Genomic DNA, 23,382 nt, shown 5'->3' with positions numbered 1-23,382 from the left:
CACTACCAACACGTTTGGTTTCTCTCTTTCTGACCATTGATACCTGCAACTTTCTTATGTTTTGAATAGTCATTCTCAGCTCAGCAGGAAATGTCTTTCCCTGTTTTCTTCTTTTTAAGTATATTTTTTATTGGTACCTTTTAGGTATACAATAGTTACATTCATCATTGGGATTTTGTACCTTTACATGATGTACCTTGGTTCTTATATTTTTCCCCATTCCCCTATTTCCCTGTGTTCTTGATTTCTAGTTTAGTCTCTCTCTCAAAATCACTTGCATCAACATTGATCTTGTTGACAGCCTACATTTGCTCTCATCCTTCTGACCATCTGCCATACCATGTACACCAGTCAGAGATTTTGATTGCATGCAACAGAAATTGTCTCTGACAATTTTAAGTAGAAAGGGCATACACTGAAAGGCACAGAGAATCAATGAGAACAGAGAGACCAGGCTTAGAAAGTGAGAAAGCATCGAGGTTCCTGTTCCCCTCGCTGCATCCTTCAACAATTCCCATCTCCCATTGTCTGTTAAGGATTTAAAGCCCTGAAATCTTACTGGCTCAGTTTAGGGATTAATGCCTGTTTCCTAGAATGACAAAGTATAGGAGGAAGTAGGATCTGCCTTTCTTCAACTTCTGTAATGGAATGTGGTTGTGGAAGGCAGAATTGCCCATTTCCCAGATCACACATACCCAGGTGGAAGAATATTTTCTCATGAGGGAGGAGAATGGATACTTGATATGAAAAACTGAAAATGTCCCCTGCATGTTTCAGTTGTTAACTGCAGATCCCTCCTGGTGATCTGTATAATGTTCCCATTCCGATTTCCTAAGGTCAGAAAGTGTGTTAGTTAGCTTATTGTTGCTATGTCCCGAGAAAGTCAACTTAAGGAAGAAGGGTTTATTTAGGCTCACTATTTCAGAGGTTTCAGTCCATGGTCAGCTGATTCCATTACTTTTAGGTCTGTGGTGAGGTGGAAATGTCACAGTGTGGAAGAGGAAAACTGGTTACCTCCTGGCAGCCAGGAGGAGGGGGAGGGAGGGACAGAGGGAAAGAGGGAGAGGGAGGGAGGGGGAGAGAGAGACAGAGAGAGAGAGAAAGAGAGAGAGAGAGAGACAGAATATCAATGAATGAGTATCAACCAGGCATAAAGTATCCTCTTCAAAGCATGCACTCAATAACCTACAATACTTCTTGCAGCGAGGTTCCACCTCCTATCATTTGTCAATAGTGTCGTCAGTTAGGGACCAAGCTTTTAACACATGAACTTTGGGGGAACATTTAAATTCTAAATTGTGACATGAAGACACTCAGAACACAGCCCTGGCCCATTGAAATACTATTCAATCCATCTTAGTGCAGAATCTATTGTGTTCTTTTTCTTTCTTTTTCTTTTCATTGAGTTTATCGGTACATTCTAGGTAGACGGTACAGTTACATTCATCGTTGGGATCTTGTGCCTTACATGACTGGTCTTGGTTCTCATTTTTTCCCCTTTTGATTTCTATCTCATACTCTTCTGTTGAAACCTCCTTCTTCCCCTGGGCTGGGCATAAGCTTGAGGATCGGGGGCAGTGAATGTCTATGAAAGATCTCATCTGGTTCATAGTGTGCTGTCTTGGCTCTGGACCATTGTACTGGATTGCTCCCTGGGAGGAATCTTTACATGCCTACTGCTACATTCTGAATGCTTGATGACCACATCAATGTATTTACTGCCCCTCCCACTCTCCCCAACTCCTTTAATTTCAAAATTTTTCTGATTTTCCTTTCTTTCACTGCCACGGCCCACATCTTGCTTTTCAGGAATCCTGGGTAGAACGTACTTCTGGCCAGTAGTTTTTTCTCCTGGATTTTACCATTGTGAATATTTTCATTCTCCCTACTTTATGATTGGAATCCCAATCAGGAGTCCTATGTTGTTTTATTGTGGCCAAACATCTGTCCTAAGATTCCTCACTCAGATCCATCTGGATCAGGTACTGAGCCTGGACCGTCCCACTGCTTCAGTCCTTTTGGAGTTTACAAGACTGAGGCTGATGGTGACAGGAACAGTTCATGTAATATGGTCTCTATGGCCAGTAAGAACAGAGATTCACAATTTGTCATTCTTAAATCCCAGTCACCTCCTTCTCTTCACATAAAAAAAGGGCCCATTTTACTTTTCCTTCAAGAATTAATCTTCTATTCTGGTATAAGAATTTTGACTTATTCCTTTTGGTTTTTATTTTATTAAAAAAATAAAATAAAATTTCATAACCAAATAAGAGAGCAATAATCATTATTATACTGTGTATCATTATCTTCAAAGTAGTTACTCAGTACAAGACATGAACCAAAAATATTCTTACAAAATAGAAGCAGATAACAGCATAGACTTTCAGCTACATAAGATAAACTAGTAATATAAATGAAAGAAATTCGCACATATATATTGGAATATTTTTAAAAGAAAACTAAATATGTAATTTGGGGAAGTGTTATTCTTCCTATTTCTTATTTCCTATTTATCACTCTTCCATTTTGCTCATATCTATATCTATATGTATGAAAAGCTAGAAACTGTGAGATATTTGAGCTTGTATGTTCTCAAATTATATCCATTTACCTATGGATGCTTCAAGTTTATCTTTATGGCAGTTTAAGTACTCCATTGTGTAGAATACCATATTTTCCTTATCCATTTATCTGTTGATGGACATGTATATTGTTTTTATATCTAGCTATTATAAATTGTGTTGCTATAAACACAGGTGGTGTCCCTGCAATATCATGATTTTAACTCTTCTGGGTAGATACCTAGGATGGGGTTAGCTGGGTCAAATGGAATTCCTATTTTTAGTGTTTTGAGGATTCTCCATATTGATTTCCATAGTGCTTGTACATTCCCACCAACAGTGTGGGAGAGTTCCTTTTTCTCCATATCCTCACCAGCATTTGCTATTTTTAGATTTTTTTTTGACGATAGCCATTTCTTCTGGGATAAGATGATATCCCCAGTGTAGTTTTAATTTTCATCTTTCTAATGGCCAGTAATGATGAGAACTTTTTGTATTTCCTCTGAGAAGTGTCGATTCATTTCAGTTACACATTTTTGATTGGGTCTTTTATTTTGGAGGGTCTATTTTTTGAATTCTTTATGTATTTTTGATGGTAGTTCTGTGAAACAGCTGACAGTTTTTTTTTGTTTTTACATTCTGTAGAGTGTCTCTTTACTCTCATGGCTCTTTGTTTTGTTGTATAAAAGCCTTTTAATTTGATATGATCTCATTTGTTGATTCTCAGTATTATTTCTTATGTCATTGGGGTTCTGTTAAGAAAGCCCTTGCTTACACCTGTGTCTTCAAGTGTTGCACTTATTTTATCTTCCAGCAGATAAAGTGCTTCTGTGTTAATATCTGGGTATTTGATTCATCTTGATTTCAATTTAGTACATAGTGATATAGGTGGGTCTACACTCAATCTTCTGCATGTGGATATCCAATTTTCCCAGCACCATTTATTAGAGGTTATCTTTCTTCCAGGGTATGTTTTTGCCTTCTGTGTCAGAGATCAAATAGCCATATTACCTAGATTTGTTTCTGCTTCTTATATTCTGTTTTGTGGATTCATATGCTTGTTTTTGTGACAGCACTATGCTGTTTTTTTAAAAATTTTAAATTGAATTTATTGGTGCATTCTAGGTAGACGGTACAGTTACATTCATTACTGGGATCTTGTACCTTTACATGCCAGGTCTTGGTTCTCATTTTTTCCCCTTGTCCCCACCACCCTTCACCCCTTCCTCCCTTCCCCACCTTCAAACACTTTAATTGCATTTTTACATTTTCTCATATTTTTTTCCTTTTCCCTTGTTCCCCTTTCCCTATCCTTCTCACTGTCCCTACACCTTTGGTACTTTTCTTCCTATTTCACATTGCTAATTATCCCGTTAGGATCTTGAATACTATTTTAGTTTTTCACACCAGAGAAACTATTTGGTATTTGCATATGTGACTTATTTATTTCACTTAGTAGTATATCCTCAAAATGTACCCATTTACCTATGAATGAATCTACTTTCTCATTCTTTGTGGCTGAGTAGTATTCCATTTGACAGAAAAACCACATCTTCTTTATCCAGTTTCCAACTGATGGGCAGATAGCACTATGCTGTTTTAATTTCTGTAGTTCTGTAGTGTAACTTCAGGTCTTGAGTTGTGGTACCACTTGCTTTGCTTTTGTTACCCAGGACTGTTTTTGCTGTTCTGGGTCTCTTCTGATTCCATATACATTTTAGGATTATTTTCTCTAGCTCTGTGAGAAATGACATGGGTATTTTGTTTGGGATTGCATTAAATCTGTACATTAATTTTGGAAGTTTAGCTATTTTGATTATGTTGGTTCTACCTATCCAAGAACAGGCTATTTTTCTGTTTTCTGATGTCCTCCTCAATTTCCTTTTTCAGTCAGATATAATCTTCATTGTAGAGGTCTTTGCCTTAGTTAGGTTAATATCTAAATATTTATTTTTTTGATGCTATTGTTTTCTTAATTGCTTTTTTTTTTAGTGAGTCCACTATTAGTGTATGGGAATGCTATGGATTTTCATATGCTTATTTTATATACTGCTACACTGCTGAATTTGGCTATCATTTCTAAGAGTCTTTTGGTGGAGTTTCATGGGTAATGTAAGTAAAGGATCATGACATCTGCAAATGACCATATTTTGACTGTGTGCTTTTCTATAAGTATCCCTTTTATTTCTTTCTCTTTCTTAATTGCTCTGGCTAATATTTTGAGGACACTGTTGAAAAGCAGTGGTGATAATGGACATTCTTGTCTTGTTCCTGATTTTAGAGGGAAGGCTTTCAGCTTTCCTCTCTTTCATATAATGTTGGCAGTAGCTTGGCCATAAATGGCTTTTCTTATGTTGAGATAAAGACCTATTTTCTTCAGGGTTTTTATGATGAGAGGATGTTAGATTTTGTCAAAGCCTTTTCTGCATCTGTTGAGATGAACATGTGGTCTTTTGTCTTTCCTTCTGTAAATGATGAATTACATTTATTGACTTGCATGTATTGAACCACCCTTGCATCCCTGGGATGAAGCTTACTTGCTCATGGTGTATCATGTTTTTTCACATTCTGTTTGCCAGTATCTTTTGTAAAATTTAAAAATATTTTTTTCTGGTATTGGGGATTGAACTCTGGACCTTGTGCTTGCAAGGCAGTCATGGAGCCACTGAGCTAAATCTCTGGCCCTACTGTTTGCCAGTATCTTGCTAAGGATCTTTGCATCAGTGTTCGTTAGAGAAATTGGCCTATAGTTCTCTGTTTTGGTTGTATCCTTGTCTGGTTTGGGTATTAAGTTAATGATAGCTTCTGAGGTTGATTTTGGAAGTACTTTTTCCTTCTCAATTTTATGAAAAGTTTGAAAAGTACTGGGTTAGATCTTCCCTGTAGATTTTATTTTTGGATCCATTCTGTGAATTTATTTTATTTACATTGATAGTTATAATTGATAGGTTTTGACTTATTCCTATCATTGTATTAATTTCCTGTTGCTACTTGCTTTCTTTCCCTTCTACTTAATTTTTAGCCCTATCCAGTATATTCATTTTATTGGACATTTTGACATTGTCTCCTTCACTGAGACAATTCTTAATAACGAGGAATGTTGGTTTGCTAGTCATGAATTTCTTTATGTTTTCTTTACCATGGCAGTACCTTATTTCTCCATCAATTTTGAAAGACAATTGCAAGCCAGGCATGGTGGCAGATGACTGTAATCCTAGCACTCGGGAAGCTGAGGCAGGAGGATTGCTGTGAGTTCCAGACCTGGACTACCTAGTGAGTTTCAGATAAGTCTCAAGTAGATAGTGAGACCCTGTCTCAAAAAAACAAAAAAACAAAAACAAAAAAGAAAAGAAAAGAAAAGAAAAAAGACAATTGCAGAGTATAACAGTCTGGGTTGGAAGCTGTTTTCTTTAAGAACTTTAAGCACATCATTTTCTCCTTGCCTTTAAAGTATATGTAGAGAAATCTGTTATAATTCTAATAGGTTTACCTTTATAGGTGATTCATTGATTTTTCTCTAGCAGCCTTTAAGATTTTGTTTTTGTGTTATATTTCTGCTATTTTAATTATTATGTGGTATGCAGTAGTTTTTCCTATTATGGCTAGCTGAAGTTCTATATGCTTCACTTATGTGTTAAATTCTTTTTCCTTGTCCTGAAAGTTTTCAGCTGTTATTTGTGTAAATAGGTTTTGATGCCTTTTGTGCTAGCTTCTGACTTTTCACTAGCTCCAATTACTTTTATATTAGTTTTCTTTGAGTCATCTAGGAGCTGTGGGTTCCATTTTTTATGTTCCTTTGATATTTTTAAGTTATCTCTCTTTAAGTAATCGTGGACCACAGCTCTGTCCTCTAGAGCTGACACTGGATCTTCACATTGGTGGCTTCTGCTACCCATACTTTCAGTCATGATTTTAATTTCCTGTATTTCTGTTTAGATCTTTCTTGTTGGCTCTCACCTCATTTATATTCTGGGCATTTATGTTTTGCATCTTTTTCTTCAGCTCCTCTTGCTGTTCACTAATGTCTTCTCTAGACTTGCTGATCATGTGTTTCATTATAGTCGTTGTACAATTTGTTATATCCTCTTCAAATTCACCAAGCACCTTATAGAACTGTTTGCTCTTCACTGGTAGCCTTTCAGAACTATCTACTGTGTAGTTTATGATTTCCTTCCCCTTGAATTCCCCTGTACAGATTTGGGGGGAGTTGAACATTTTTGGAGGCATTTTATTGTCTTATCTTTTCATATTTCTGCCTTTTGTTTGTTTTTTGTGCTGAGGTTTGCAAATTCTTTGGTTTAGTGCCTCATTCTTCGGGAGTGAGCCACAGTGTTGTTTATGACTCCATACTGCAATCCAGACATTGACATAGAGAGAAAAACCAATTGCTGCCCACTACTGTGTTACCTTGTCTTTGGGAGTAAATTCAGCAACAACAGTGACATCAGATGTCAACTGGATATTGACAGACCCTAGGAACCACTCATGAATAGCCCTTTACCAAGACAATGAGGACTCTGATTTTAGTGAAGACTATTAGGCCCCTCCTTATATTGATCTATAGCAATTTAGAGCACTGATTTCTGCTGGATGTTAGCATCTGTGCTAGAGCTCAAATATATTTCTAGACTATATGCCTTCTTCTTCAGGACCACTCCCTCTGACAATTATTCCCACCAAACCTGGCCTGCCACACAGAATATGCGCCCTGTGATCTTCCTGATCTGAGCACAGGTCTCCCAGGGGATCCCAGGAGATCCCTGTTTAGCTCTTCTCCAAGCCTATCTCCTAAGGCTGTCTATCACCCAGTCTTTGTGGAAGGATACGACCTGAGTCCTGAAGTGAAACTCTTCTCCTGGGCATTGGTCATGCAGATGAAGTGGAACTTTATTTTTCAGAGGTAGTTGAATCCAGAATGGTTGCTGGGGTTAAGGGTGTGTGATTACTAAACCACTACATGTGGATGATTAGTTTGGCATTGCCCTAATCCTGGTAGTCTAGATGGGATAAAAGAGGCAAAAAGATGCAGTGAAGCTCTCTTCTCTTGCTTTTGCTGTCTTCTACTGCCATGAACTAAAGCTCCCTTGTTACTTTGCTACTGTGTGGGCGCCATGTTGTTTGTCCTCTGTGATGCCTGTTTGTCATCTCTGCCTTCATGACAGAAACCTCTACAAACTGTAAGCCAATAAACCCCTTCCCCCTCTAACTTCGGCTGTTGGGTATTTTGTCTCAGCAATGAAAAAAAGTAACTAACAGTGTCTCCACTTTGATCAGGTCAGTCTGCTGTTCTTCATCTCTATTGCCCTGTGCTGTAGAAAACACAGGGACTGGAGGTGGGGTGGATACTTCCCAGGCCCTCCTGAAATCCAGGGTGGAACTCCAGTGTGGAACTCCAGCAGGCATCAGTGTTGGCGAGGGGCAGCTTGATTTATTCTTTTTGAGCCAGTTTAATACTTTTCCGGGACTTATTTTTGTTAGAGTTCTGACACTGACCTTGAACCAAGATGACTGTGATATAATTTTCTGGTGCTACTTGCTAGTGTATTAATAATAAAGTCCTAGCATAAACTTACATCCTCTAGGAAGAAGTGGCTAAACAGCTTGATAAGAATAAAACCAAACGAGCTTTGGTGTGGCACAACGGCCATTGAACTGCACCAAGTTAGACCTCTGATACTTTTTTTTCATTTCTGTGTTTTCTCTTCTATTGTAGGTTTCACAATTCAACCTAATCTCTGTGTTCTTGATTAAGGGCTTAGAATTTTTCTCCTATAAGCTGAGATCTAACCCAGCACTCCCCTAGGTTTTATTTTTCCCTCTCTCTCTCATGACTCTGACACGGGACACACTGGAACATGCCTTTGTCTCCACTGTAAGCATTCATCATCCTTTCTTGGAGAAAGCAGCTGAACCGCAGTAGAAGGTTTTATTTCTGGTGCTCCTCATATATCTACCCTGTCCGTCAGACTACCAGGTCATCGGGCAGAGATCATGTTCCAAGAAAGGTTACTTGTACATATTCACTCCTCTAAAGCTTCCTCATCCTCCTTAAGTCTCCTACCTGAACAGTCTTCATGCTTCTCAGAAAATGGTCTTGCTTTATGTTTTTCTGATGCTGTAGCACCTATGGGTGTTTTTTCTACAACCTTCTCAATATCTCTACCTTCATTCTCCTCCTTTGAGGAAAGGGAGGAGTTACATTTTTCTAAGCTTACTAGTATCCATAGTCGGCAACACTGGTCCCCATCTCCTCTTTCAGGATGATTTTCTATCAGGAATTGCTTTTCTGGGCATTTTTATTCTTTTTCTGTGGGATCCTTCCCATCTGCAACTTGATCTGTTCCTTGCCATGGTCCTGTTTTCTTTTTGCCAAATTTCTTGAGTAGGCGAACTCCTCTAACATACCCTGCTTCTCACTATTTCACTCCAAATGCCCATCCTGTTGCTACCAGATTCTGAAGTTCCTTTCTCAAAGTTCACTGTTAACCTAATTGCCAAACAAAGATTCATTCTTAGATTTTGTGTCTTTGTCATTTAAGCAACATTGACACCTCTTAGAATTAGATCCTATCTTTTTAAATTGAAATTATTTTCTCTGTCATATGGTCATCTTATTTTATTGAGTATTTGAGGTGCTATTTCACTATTCCTCTGTGTTCCTGTATTCTTTCTTGCTAGATAGATGTTACTTGAAGCTGGGAGCTTATGTTACATATAGATAGATATACATTATTGTTTTAAGAGCATCTAGCATCATGTTATGTAACTAGTAGGTGTATGATAAATATTTTCTAAATGGACAAATGACACTAGTTATAGTTATTTATTCATTCAGTCACTCATTTATTTAGGAAAAATACTTCTTTTTCCTACTATATAGATTCTGTTAAATGCTATGATGAAGCAATTCAAAAGACATGCATAGTTTCTGCAAGTCTGCAGAGTCCAGGGGAAAATATATGTAAATATGCAAACATAATATAGAATGATGCACACTATGATTGAGAAGCACTTACTAGGAGGGGTGGAATCAGAGGAGTTTCCTGGAAGAAATACTATAAAGAGTCAGGAAGGCAAAGAGGGTAAAGAAGAGGCAACTGTTCCTGGTAAAGGGAGCATCATGTACAAAGGTCAGCTAGTGAGACACTGTTGATCTGAGGGAAGGAAAAGCAGAGCTACAGAGACAGAAATGAAGAAGAAGCAGAGAGTTAGATGTGGTATGTCCACACTAAAAGGGGCATTTGAACACCTTCCCCATTTTGAAGTATTTGCTACTATTCAGTATTTAATTTGGATACACTTTCGAGTGGTGAGTGGCCGTTGTTTTACAGGTGGAGAAACTGAATTTTATAGAACTGAAACTCACTAAGTCATTACCAAACTGAAAAACCAATCACTAATGCAGCTTTTTTTTTTAAGTTTACCCCCTTAGCAACAAGAACAAACTGGGCAAGACATAAAACCATAATTAAAAAAAAAACTATTAGAGAGCTGAAGTTGCAAAGAAACCTGAATGAGTTATATTCAAGGAAAAATGGAGCATTTTTCTGTGTGTGTCACTGAAAAAACAGTGGGAAAGAGCAGGATCTATGGTAGGGGGAGCAGCAGAAGAAACCAAGCTAAGTTTCCATGACTTTAATGACCTACAGGGGGAGTGATGGTGTCCTTAGTCACAGAACATTACAGCAACACCTGCCAATTCTTCCTTGGATCTTACGGAGAGGATGTAAAAGTAGGACAGGACAGAAAAGCTGAGAAACATTCCACTGAGAATGTGGGGCTTTCCCTAAGTGAAAGGTAGGTTTATTCTCAACTTCTATGAAGTGGTTGATGATGGCTGGGAAGGGCAAGTGAGCTGAGCAGATCCCTCCTAATGCATGAGTTCTTGTCTGCAAGGCACTGTCCCACAGAAAGTAGTATCAGGACAGGAGGCTTTAGAAATCTAAGGCACACTGGCTTGTCACCAAATGCTTTGACTGCTCCCTGTAGGCTGGGGGAGGAGCAGGAAAGGTAGAGCCATTCCATCCTAGATATTTCATGCTTGTACTAAATCAATCCATTGCTGAAGGCCTCCCAAAATTGAGGATAGCACAGTAGGGTGAAGAGATATCTCCTAAGGTACAAAGTTTTAAAGTGGGATAGAAAATAAAAGTCCCATCAATGACCTGAAAGCTGGGGGTCAGGCTGCAAAGCATAGATCTCTCATGTTGCAGAAATTTGGTTACTAGGATATAAGGCATAAAAAGATCTCCAGAGTATTCTTCATGCCACAGTCCAAAAGCAGTTGTTCTAATCACATCCCAAATATGTAAATCTAATTGTAAATTGAATCTAAATAAAGTCACAACAATTCCCAATTCAATATAGACTAAACAGACACTGCCTTTTATAATAGTGGCCTGACAGAAGAAGAGATGCACTGTTTTCTCAGTGTAAATATTTAAGTCTTATTTGCTGTAACACATAATGGCTGGAACAGTAAAAAAATAGGACAGGTGAAGAGGTAAGAACATATAATAAGTAATCAAGAAGAAATCTTGATATTATAAGATTAATTGAGATAATTCTGTCTTGGTCACTTTTTTTCATTGCTGAGACAAAATACCTGACAAAGTTAATGGAGGAAAAGTATATTTGACTCACAGTTTGTAGAGGTTTAAATTCATTGTTGGCTGGCTCCAGGCCAGGGTATAATAGCATCACAGAGTGGCATAGGGGCTCGCAGAGAAGCAACAGTTCATGGCAGGCAGAAGGCTGCAAAGCAGCAAAGTAGCAAGCAACAAATGATAGAAGTAGCTCTCTTTCTGTCCTTTTATATTCTATCCATGCTGCTCTCCCTGTGAGTAGCACTCACACCCAGTGTGTATCTTCCCATTATCCACACCTAGAACTCTGCCAAACCAATCAGTGGGCTAATTTAGCATCACACACTGAATCCCAGCACCACACACTTAATCGCAGCATCACATACTCTAGTTCCAAACACCTACTTGAGGGGAGGCATCTAGACACAAGCCATAGCAAAATCAGACACATATCCTTCAATATTACATGGTTCTCTTATATGAGAAAACTAAAATATAAATAGAGAGTGAAATAAAAAATGATAGAAAGTAGAGAGATAGGGCTTTTCAAGTGGGAAGGGTATTGAAAGATAGAGAATTGGGCTATAAAAAGAATTAGGATGTATCACATATGTGTACCAACTCCTCATGATTACATAATGTAATCATTATGTACTACAAACACATACTAATAAAAAATTAGAAAAAAAGAAAGCCAATAGAAACAGACCCTTATGTGGTCAAAATGTTGACGTTATCAGACAAAGAACTTTAAAATGACTGTGACAGATACATTAAAGGATGCATTACAAAAGGCGAATAACATTTATGAACATGGAGGAATTTCAAAAGGAAACCATCTATAAAAATAACCAGTTCTCATGATAGAAATAAAAAGGAAATGAAATATAAGAAATGAAGATTTTATCCAGTTTTCCAGATGTCTATGGCTGAAAAATGAGGTGCCACAAACAGCAGTTTTAAAAAACAAGATTTTTTACCTTGTTCTGCTAGTTAGGCTGGGGTCAGCTGGGCAGTTGTGCTCCATATGGTGTCTTTTGGACTTTGAATATCCAAGATGGCCTCTTTACTCACAAGTTTGGTGTCCAGAGTTACACTGCTTTTGCTAGTACAGTTTGCCAGAATTGGGGGCTGACTGGTCATCTTTCTCTTGACCTCCTGACATGACAATCTCAGGATTATTGGGTTTCAATATATGTTACTCACTGCCAAGAGTGAAAAAGCAGAAGCTGCTGCAAGTCCAAAGGCTCATAAGTCCTTAGAACATAATTTCTGATCCATTCTATTGTTCAAAGCAAGTCACAAATCATATCCAGATTCCACCACTTTGTGTGAAATAGCTGTGTATTTAGGAGAGGTGGCCATCTTAGGGGATTATCACACTTTTCCCTATGACCACACGAATGCACATCCATCCTGTTATAGTTTAGATTTAGAATGTCCTCCAAAATCTTCAGATTTTGTTTCAGAATGGGGCTTTTAGAAGGTGAGCGAATCATTGGGACACTTTATTCTTCAGTGGATCAGTCAACCAATAAACCCACAGCTAAAAGATCTGTTAGGAGACAGGAACTGATTGCAACAGGCAGCTCACTGAAGGGGATGATCTGAAAGGGTGTGTCTCCCTCTCTAGCTCCTTCCTTTTCTTTCTTATCTTCCTTCATTCCAGACCATGAGCAGCTTTTCATCCACCACGCCTCTCTCTCATGTTGTTTCTGTCTTGGAGCCAGCTGACCATAGACTGAAAATGTGAGTCTAAATAAACTTCTCCTCCTTTAAGCTGTAGGTGTCAGGTATTTTGTCTAAGTGATGAGAAAGTGACTAAGATAGGTTATGGTACCAGAGAAGTGGGGTTTTGCTGTGACTGTACCTGGCCATGTGGAATAGAAGCTTTTGGGAGTGTTTTACAGGAGGATTTTGAAAAGATTTAAAGGTACTGGGTAGAGAGGCCCTAGAATGCCATAAACTGAGCTTGGTGTATGATACTGCACTGGTCAGAGCTCAAAAGACCAAAGTACTGATAGAAATGTGAGCAGTAAAGGCCAAGTTCAGGAAGTTTGAGTTGAGATCAAAGACTCCTCTGGCAGTTGGGCTAGAAATCATACATGTTAGGCTCTGATCGAATATTTGCCTTCATTCTTCCCTTAGCCTGAGTCTTTGTGAGAAACTGAGATTAAGGGTAGTGGATTAATTAATTTGGTTGAAGAAATTTCAATGCAAGCAATATTCAGGCTGGAACATGGATATTGCTGGCTGCCTTTATCTAGATCTACAGTGACAAACAAGAGGAAAAAAGCAGGTATGAAGTCTAGCGTTTTACCAGAACAGAAACAATTGCAAAATTGGGGCATGGAAAGTATAGTTGCTGAAAAGATAGCATTAAAAGAAGCTGAGTACATTGCATCAGGACAATAGAAAAGATGACTTGAAAAAAAAAGATGACGAGGATATCTCAAGTACAATGGGGACCTCACACTTTGCAGGCTCCATCATCATAATTGCAAATCTTTCATTTGAAGAGAGCATTCCAAAGTATCCTTTTCTTTCTGGGCTGCAGAGGAAAATGTTTCTCAGAGATTAGTGGTGCAGGTACTCAAAAGATGCTAAAGCCATGGACCAAAGGGATTGAACTACTGTTCTAGCTGTTTGCAGAGCTTGGCATCATTCCAGTGGTGCTGGTTTTTCAGACAGGTAGGATGCAAGAGTTATGGCGTCACGGAGGCTTCCACCTAGATTTCAGAGGAAGCCCTGGGAAGCCAGGTAGTGTGTCTCTGTGAGGGCAATGCCAGAAGCTTGAGAATCAAATTGAAAGTACAGTGGAGATGCCAGGATTATGGAACATCTGCTAAGGAAAACTGTGCCACCCCAGGAAAGATGCCATGAAGGCTGCTATTGCCAATGCTATAGGGGGAGGGCTGCTCAAGCCTTTTGTATCTTACATTTCACCTAAACCTTCCCTGCGTGCTAGGCTCTGTTCTCTGAGGCATTAATATTTGCCTTGCTGATGATTTCCAGTGTTGCTTTTGTCTGATTCTTTTCCATTCCCCTATTTCTCTCTTTTGTAATAGTAATATTTACCCTGTGCTTTTTATGTTGGAAGTATTTTTCTTTTGGATTTATACAGGGGCTTACAGCTAAAAATTTACCTTGGGTCTCAGAGGAGACTTGGGCTTTTCAGCAATGCTGGAATTGTTAAAAATTTGGTGACTTTTAGAGATAGACTAAAAGCATATATGTTTCCCTCCTTGGGTCTTCTGTTTTCTCTCTCTTGTTCCTAGATGTCATAATATGAGCAGGTTTTGCCATCATGCCCCTCTGCTAAGCTGTTTTTGCCTTGGTGCTGGCTGACCATGGACTGAAACTAATCCAAAATAAATATACCCCTCTGTAAGTTGTGGATGTCAAGTATTTTGGCATAGTGACAAAAAACTGCTTGGACACTTCCCATATGGAAACTATGCCAAATTCCCATTATGGCATCAGGACTTTGCACTTGGGAGGCAGGTGTGACAACCCTGAGCTAAATCCCTGGCCCAGCATCCACTGTACTTTTAATCCCACCTTGGAAAGTCACTAGTGAGATAGAAATTCCAGAAGTGCTTCAGAAGGTGGTAAGAATGATGGAATAAGTATGTTTGGAGTGTGGGGGGCTATGGCAATGTAATTTTTACTGTAATATAAAATTTTTATTTAAACATTCACCATATATTTGATTACTCTTGTAGAATGTATATGCTACAGTAAAGTGACTCTTAAGAATATTAGCTAAGTGAGTTTCAGATACAAAGGCTTAATATGAGATAATATTTATGTGAATTAGCTAATAAAGACAAATTAGTAAGGACATTATGTAGTTTAGGAGTTGCCAGAGGTTGGAGGAGGGGATGAGGAAATACAGTATCATTTAGTGGTTATGGGATGACATTGGCCTAATGAAAAAGATTTGGAAATAGATAATGGTGATGGCTATTTAACATTATGAATACCATTGATACATAATTGATACCATTGAGTTGTGCACTTAAAGTGACTAAATGGCAAAATTTACATTCCATATTTTACCATGGTAAAAATTTTTTAAAAGTAATGAATGCATCAAGTCAAAGAGCAAGGAAGCCCACTTGAATGGACTCTTACTTGCTGACCTTAGGACAAATTGATCATTAAAAAGATATACTTTTCCATGCACACATATTTGTATATGATGGCAGCTACATTTAGCTGAAATGCATCTTATTATAAAAGACAACATTAGTCTCTATGGGGTGTTTCTGGGGCATGACTTATTACTCTGATGTTTTTTATGTGATCGTCCCCCCAAAGAGTCATGTTCTCAGAGGTGGAGTTTGAGGAGGGTGATTGGAATTATAGGGCATTACAGGTGGCTGGGCATTGGGAGCTGGGATCTGATCAGAAGAGGTGTCAGGTCACGAGGGGCCTAGCTCCTCAGCTTCTCCTTTCTCTCTCTGCTTCCTGGCCCCCATGAGGAGAACAGCTTTCCTCCTCTAGACCCTTCCACCGTGCTGCTTTTGCCTGGAGCTGACTGACCGTGGAAGGACTGAAACTTATAAAATGTGAGCCAAAATAAACCTTTCCTTTCTTTTATTGAGTATATTGGTACATTTTAGGTTTACAGTACAGTTACGTTCATCATCGGGACTTTGTTAAACCTTTCCTCTTTTAAGTTGTGGGTATTTTGTCTCAGTAACAGGAAAGTGACTGAAACATGAGACTATTAGTAAATAATGAGAAAGAAATAAGCAATTATCCTACCTTTCCCATAGGAATTCTATTCAGGGAAATAAATGGTTGGTAAGGATTGGCCATTCACAGAATTCCAGTTCATAGCTGCCTATGCAGTTAGAAGATTCCTGTTTAACAGCCCCTAATGAGATAATGGATCCTAAGCCGATGCACAATCTAGCAGGTGAATGCTTACTGAAAAGATTTATCACAAAAGAATCTGTTTGATACTATCCATCCCATTGATCAATCTTGGCATCATTAAAAATTAGGACACACAAATATCTTGCTTTTTATACTATTATGCATTAAGATGTACAGATAACTGTTTAAGAATGATTTTCACTTAACATGAATCTAATCAAACCTTTAGTTTTAACCAAATGTAATGTGTGGATCTTATTTAGATTGGAAAAGACAGATAATTATAAATTGAAGACAATCAGGGAAATTTGAATATGTTCTCATTATTTAATGGTAATAAACATGTACTAATTTTTGTTGGGTTTAATAATGACAGTAATTATATATGAATAGATAAATAGGTAAGGTAACATTCTTATTAATTAGAAACACGTAGAAGATTTTTAGGGAGTAGAATGGCATGATACCTTGGTTTTGCTTTAAATATTCAAGAGAAAATGTAACAAATCACAAATTTGGGAAGATAGTAGAAACCAGATTGGCAAAATATGGATGATTACTGAAAAAGAATGGCAGATTCATTTAGGTTCATTGTATTATTCTCTTTACCATTGTGCATGCTTAAATGTAATAAAAGTTTTAAAGAAAACTGTTTTTGAATAAGAAAATACAACTCCCAAATAAAGAACTGGGCTATATTCCTGCTTTCCTTTTTTTTAAAGATACATTAAAAGTAACCAAGAGAGGCACTGGAACAAGGAGCAGCAAGAAAGAGCAGTGACACAGAGAGACTCCGCTTGGAACACAGAAGTATTTTGAGCAGCAGATTTGAGGAGGTGAGATCAAGTTGAACTAAAAGACATGGCCTGCGTGCAAACAGTTGGATCAGATCAGTGAGGGACTTCGTGTTCTCTTTGTGCTTCCGGACTTCCAGTTCCTTCTTTGTACCAACAGCTCTGCCTGTCATAATCTAGAAACTGATTCTTCATTCAGTGAGTTAATTTTAAATGGAATGAAAACCTAAGTCATAATGTTTGGTTCACTACTCAGGCAACAGGCACTGTCTGCCTCATTAATGATTAACATGGCAGCTGGTAATGTCTTGCAGCTGGTTGACTGGTTTAATGATGCCAAAATCTGGTTACATTCTCCTGCTCTGGCCAGTGCAGGGATCAGCTTTCCTTGCAGTGCCTTGAGCTTGCTGCTGAGTAAATAAGGACGTGTATTATCAAGAAAAAAAGAATAATCCTTCTTGTACTGGGGCCATCTCAAGTGCAAAGGCTATAATTACTTTGCTGAGCCCAACTCAAAGGCTATAAGACCCAGAATACATTTTTATCTGATACTGCAGGAAATATAATGTGAGACATCCTAAGAGGAAGACTAAGTTTTAGAGTAAAGGGGCAGCTGTTAAGTGAGACTGGTCCTGGGAAAAGATGTAGGTGGTGCTAAAACTCTAAGAAAATAATTAAGAATCTGCTTATGCTTGAGGTACACACAAGGCCCACTCATGCGAACTGCAAAAGGTTACAACTTCCACATACGGTAATAGGAATATAAGTTTAACTTGTTCACATTTTTGCAAAGTTAAAGATCTGAACTCAGACGTGTGATTGGAGAAGTGTCTCATCTCCCCGCCCCGCCCTTTGGTGAATCATAGTGGGCAAGGGTAGGCAGAATGAAGGAAAGATGAACAGATGGACTATGAAGTTAATGGCCTGGATTGATATATTAGCCATTCTATGTTCTCAATGTGATTTTGAGATTCTTGAAATTAAATGTTTTCATGTATAGAACATTAAAAAGATCATATAACAGATGACCATAAAATACTAGTGATTTTTGTCAGGAAAGCCTTAAATGCTAGCCTTGTTTTTCCTTTGTCAGTTATAAAATATTTATACATACTTTTATCTCTTATACAACCCCATGATATTGTTATTTTCATTTTACAAGAGAGAAAAATCAAGGCTCAGGATCTGCCCTGGCCATTGGCAAGAAGTTGCAGAGCTGACACTAAGCCAATTCTTCAGACTCTGGTATGATGTGTCTTCTGAATCTTTCACTGCTTACCTGCCATAGGCTACCGATTTCTGAGCCTTTACTACCCTGAGCTTACTCCTTGCTAGCGTCCCTAGCCATCCCGAGTAGCTCTCCTGGACAGCCTCGTGGAGCAACTTGCAATTTACAACAGCATGGACTGGCTTGCTAATAGAAGACATCACATAAGTCAGAACAGAGCTCCAGTGTGGGGCCATCTCTGTCCTGGCTACCTGATGTCCCTGATGCCCCAACTAAAATGCTGCTGCTGACATCTGGGACTGTGAAGACTGATTTTAAGTGCTTGCATGCTTAATTTGCTTTTACCCAGTGCACGCTGTGACCATGCCTGTTTTCGACCCGAGTTTTTCATTTTTAAGCACCAGAGGCAGCAAGGACACCGCCAGAGAGTAGATTGTTAGGCATCACACCACCCCCACGCAGCCCCAGCCCTGTGCACACGGGAATGCAGACACGTGCTCACACACATATGTGTGCCTCGGCACCCTCCCTCACTCCCTCCTGTTGGAATGAAGCCTCCTCCGTGCCAGAACAGACACTTTCACTTGGAAGAAGTGTTCCATTTCTACCCTTCTAAAACCTTGTCAGGGTAAGAAAAACAGAAGCTGTGACTTTTCAATGCCATCTGGTAAGTTAGATTGAGCATCGGCACTGTGGTGCGTGTCTGTTGTGCGGAAACAGGCCGCTCTAGGATTGCGTAGCTGACACCCCACAGGGCTCTCGGGAAAGGAGGCCTCTCTGAGGTCTGCTTTGCTGAGGGAAATGCCTGGAGCCAGGGACCTTCTCCTGACCATGCTGTCCCCTTTTGGATGCCCTCATCCTGTGTGAAACATTTACCTGTTCACACTCCTAGACCACCTGCCTGGCCCTGGCAAAGCCCTGGCTCCGTTAAGGCAGAGTGTGTGTGTGTGTGTGTGTGTGTGTGTGTGTGTGTGTGTGTTTCTTTCTTTTTTTAACCTGGGATCGAACTCGGGACCTTGTGCTTGTGAGGCAAGCAGGGGAACCACTGAGCTAAATCCCTGGGCCTATGAAGCGTTTAATAATCTGTGTGCGTGTCAGTGGGGCCATAACATCTGAATCCTCTTTACCCAATCTCAGATAATTTCCCTTTGTTTTCTCAGTGGCACTCCGCCAGACCGGCTAATGGCAATCATACATGTAATCAAAGTCACAACTGAGGATGCAGATAGCCTCAATGTTGCTACCTGTAGCACAACTGCAGCCTTCTTCTACAGTGGGCAGATGGAAGGATGAAGTGAGTAAGACCCAGGCAAAGGAGAGGCAGCAACCTCGGCTAGTACAGTTTGCAGGATGGCAGTGTACGGTCACCGGGGAGGGAGGAGAGAGGAGATTATCAGGCTGTGCTTCCCTGTCCATCTCTGGGCCTTGGCACCTTTGGGTGACTCTGGAAACTTTCCCTCAAGTGCTTTATGTCCTTTCTCTGGCTTTAGCATGGACCGAAGCTGCAGGGCCCGGGGGTTACGATGCCCTGGCGCCTAGCCTAATGGCAATAGAGGAGCCACAGTGTCCGGTCTGTCCTTGCCAAAAGAGAGGCTTTTGGTAGTGCAAAGGCTTCACAATGTGTGAACTTGGGCAGGTAGACATGGGAATTTCCCAGAATTACCTCCCTTGTATATCTCCTGTTAGGGTAACCACAAGTGAGATTATTGTATGAGGTTTGCAAAGCCAACTTGAAGCAGCAGAAATTTAGTTTAATATTTTGTTGCTGATCTACTGACTCATCTTATCAGCACACAACAGCCACTACCAGGCCTAGGATCTCTCTATTGTCTACTGATTTTTCCATTCTCACTGATAGGTCACTTGTGCGTGTGGGGAGGAGAGGGACAAGGACTGAGAGCCATTTAGACTATTATTATGGGCTGTGGGTTCTTCTTTGCTCTTACTTTCCTCTACCTCCTTGACCGCTTGGCCTGTGGTCTTCAAGCTCCACTGTCATCTATTCAGAGGCTGTTTAGCCAGGTCTTACAGTTATACAAAGTCAAGTCCACGTGATAGGCCCACCTGTCCATCTTCATCCATTCATCTATTCATCTGTCAGCTTGCCTGTCTGCGTGTACCTGTCCACCAAAATCTCATACTGGGTGGTTCTGCTTTCCTGGCTAAACCTTGACTGATATGCTCTGAGACATGAGCCCCATGACTCCTATAAGGCTGAATCCCCTTAAGGCTGGTGCCTGGAGACTGGTAGGTAGAGCTCTAGTGACAGATCTCTCTCAAAAACATCCTGCATTCAGTTCTGGGAAGCTTTCCCCTCTTTCCTCATTGCCCACATTTAGTAAATCAGGTTTGCTGTGCAGGTAGATGTATTAGTATTGTAAAGTCTGCTCCCAGCTACTTATCAGTGCCTCCACCCATGGTACACATTTCTCTCATCATCCCTGGTCCTGCACTCACATCTTTGGGGAATTTGAGCCTCGCTACACCTGAATCATCTTAAGCCCTAATAGACCAACCTCTCTGTGGGAGCCAAGTGGGTGGGAGTCCGTGCAGCAGCCCCCGACCAGTACTAGACAGAAAAAAGAGGGAGAATAGTTTGCTTTTTTATACAGCAGTGTGGGAGCATCACAGACCTGTTGCTCAGTTCAAGATCAGAGAAAGTTCTATATAAGAAGCGAGCTTCGTCCAACGGCTTCACTCTGCACTCCTGCTGGCTGCTGGGAAATATGTGGGAGATTAAGGCCAACACTTCCTTTTCCTATTCCAGAGCACAGAACTAGGCATCTCTATTCCCATCACCAAAGGTAGAGCCTGGAAAAATAATACTTCTGATTAATTTGCCTTAAGTCCTGTCAAGGGATGTATAGTATGCTTTGCATTTTGAAGTTTGATGGGTGGCTGGATGCCTCCTGGTAATTTCTCAGTACAAAATAATGACAGCTTGGATGAAATTCAATGGTTACTATTTTTTTAAAAACTCTTAGTTATTGTTTTGCATGAGCTCATTACTTCTGTTACTTCGAATTGGTAGCAAACACATTGGAGTGAAATATGACCAAGGGGACCATCCTTTTAGTGCTAATTGCAGGTGTCTCTGTTAGGGTTCTCCTAAGAGCCACATCCAGGTGTATCAAATTAGTTAAGAGGGCCATGGGTTCATTTGCATTTGATCTGCATATCATTTCTGAATACTTAGATTTACAGAACTGGTGATTTTCAGGCAATTCAGAATTTAAATTTTATTGCTCTATACTAGAATCCACATGATTACCTACAGGAGGAAATTTTTGAGAGAGAGAGAGAGAATGGAAAAGATGGCATGCTGTTGCTCTCTGGGGTCTGCTAATATAGAAGACTTGGGAGGGAAGGGACCCTGTAAGTACTAGGGGACTACTTGTGAGGCTTTTTCCCACCTAAAAGAATAATAATGATGAAAGCTATGTTGGTGTTATTGATGATGATAACAGTAATAACCATTTGAGTCTGATATGTTGTGAAGTCCTTATATGACCTCACAGGCTGCAAATACACTCAGGATTCATCCATTTGATCTCTGGTTAAGTATAAAAGGTGGTTTAATTCAGTGTTCACAATCTATGTGGGAAAAGGAGTTGAAGTCTGTCAGTGCCGAGATTTGCTGAGTCAAAGAACATTCTATGTTCAAGGAATTCTCCTTGTATCTGTCAGGGAAAATCTAGTCATCCCACCCCCTCTCTGGAAGACAAACCCAAAACAAAACAACCCACTCACCTGTCCTCACTCTTCCCATTCTGTCCTTGCTGCCATGGATTCAGAGCTATTAGGAGGTTTATTTTCCTTGCCAACAGCCTGAAGGCTTAAAAACACAAGCTCATTCTTTCCTTTGGCTGAGTTAAAAGAACATCTCCATCTGATTTCCTTAGGGACTTGGTATAGTTTTCTTTAACTTTTTGTTCTCTTTTCCCTGTCTCTGCCTCTGTCTTTTATTTATATCGGCCTTCTTTTCCCATTTCAGTTTCCCTTCGCCACTCGTCCTTCTGCATTCTATGCAAAATGACACAAAACTCATTCCAAGCGGAAAGGCAGTCAGTGGCTGTGGCAGCAGCAGTGGGCCAGCAATGCTGTGGGTGACACCGCTGTGCAAAGGCAGCAGGAGGTGGCATGTGTCATGCCTAGGAAACTAGAGGCCTGTAAGGAAGGGCACAAAATCCTGTGATTACACACTTCCTAAAACCTTCCCTGCTGCAGCGGGATTCCACGCCAGGAGGATTAAGTGAGTTTTGTTAAGACCTTTAAGGAAACAGTGAGGGGCAGCAGCTACTGGGGCTGTAGGAGATTTGTTAGAGCAAAGCGAGACTGGGCTGCCTGGCTTGGTTGGAGAGAGGAGAGGGCCAATTATCCAGATCTGCATGCAGTCCTGGGCACTAGAAAGGCATGGGAACCAGAATGCCAGTGTGCAGTGGGATTAATTGGCCAGTCTTTCAGCACTAGAGTGAAGCAGGCTTAATAGCAGACCCTAGGGAGTCTACAAAACAACCATTTTGTATTTTTCCATTTGACTTGTGTTTCTTTGTTCTTCCTCCAAGGAGCTCAAAGAGCTTTCTGTACCTCACACAGTATTCGACTGAGCTTGTGTTTTATCTCCCATCTCTAGCTGAGGATGGGTGTGGCAGATGCCAGATTTTCTAGATCAGCCCCTAAGAACTCATGTTCAGTCCCTGTGAGTTTGTATCAAATGCAGGAGAATCTTTATATCTTCTCAGAGGATAAAGAACTTCATATTATCGATGGACAAACCCATCAATAAGCAAAAGGGGCATTTGTAACTCCTCCCTAGCACAAGCCCTTCCAAGGCTCTGAGAAGGAGTGTAGTAATAAATTCATATAAGCATATATTTTAAATATCAAGTTTTATCATTTCTGTAAGTTAGAATCATTGTCTCTTTAAACTCTGAGGTCTCCTCTCTGTCTCCTTGAATGCCCAGGGGCATTTTGGAATCCAGCTGGATATATTTAGTTGGGTTTGGTGGATATCTTAATGGAAGTCACCACTATTCTGTGCTGGTTGTTGTTGCCAAATTCTCAAATTATAGGAAGGACTTCCTTTACTCCCAACCCTGAGATGTAGGTTTGCAAGTCATATCATTATATGAAGAAGTCCTACCTTGATTGGTACTGATTAGTACTCTCAACTTCATTACTAGAAAAGAAGTAGTTTGAAATGTGTAGAGTTAAAAGTTAGTCTCCAAGAAATTCTTTTAAATCTTATAGCTTATCTACAAAGGAAATTTGGTAGAAGTTTTTCCAAGTTTGTCAATAATTCTGAAACTTTTCATAACATTGTTAAT

General features: G+C 39.8%; 1 long non-coding RNA gene across 1 annotated transcript in view; it reads left to right on the top strand.

The window, feature by feature from the left end:
• The window catches only part of LOC104866345, a 111,827-nt gene that overhangs the window by 45,549 nt on the left and 42,896 nt on the right, over positions 1-23,382 (top strand). The window contains exons 2-3 of the long non-coding RNA XR_004516634.1: positions 16,756-16,869; positions 17,990-18,072. This is a non-coding gene — a long non-coding RNA (uncharacterized LOC104866345). The remainder of the gene's footprint in view (positions 1-16,755; positions 16,870-17,989; positions 18,073-23,382) is intronic.

The sequence above is a fragment of the Fukomys damarensis genome, unplaced genomic scaffold (assembly GCF_012274545.1).
Source record: "Fukomys damarensis isolate Sample0158 unplaced genomic scaffold, DMR_v1.0_HiC HiC_scaffold_11, whole genome shotgun sequence".
Classification (NCBI taxonomy): domain Eukaryota; kingdom Metazoa; phylum Chordata; class Mammalia; order Rodentia; family Bathyergidae; genus Fukomys; species Fukomys damarensis.
The sequence above is the reverse complement of the archived record's forward strand: the minus strand, read 5'-3'. Positions and strand labels throughout refer to the sequence as shown.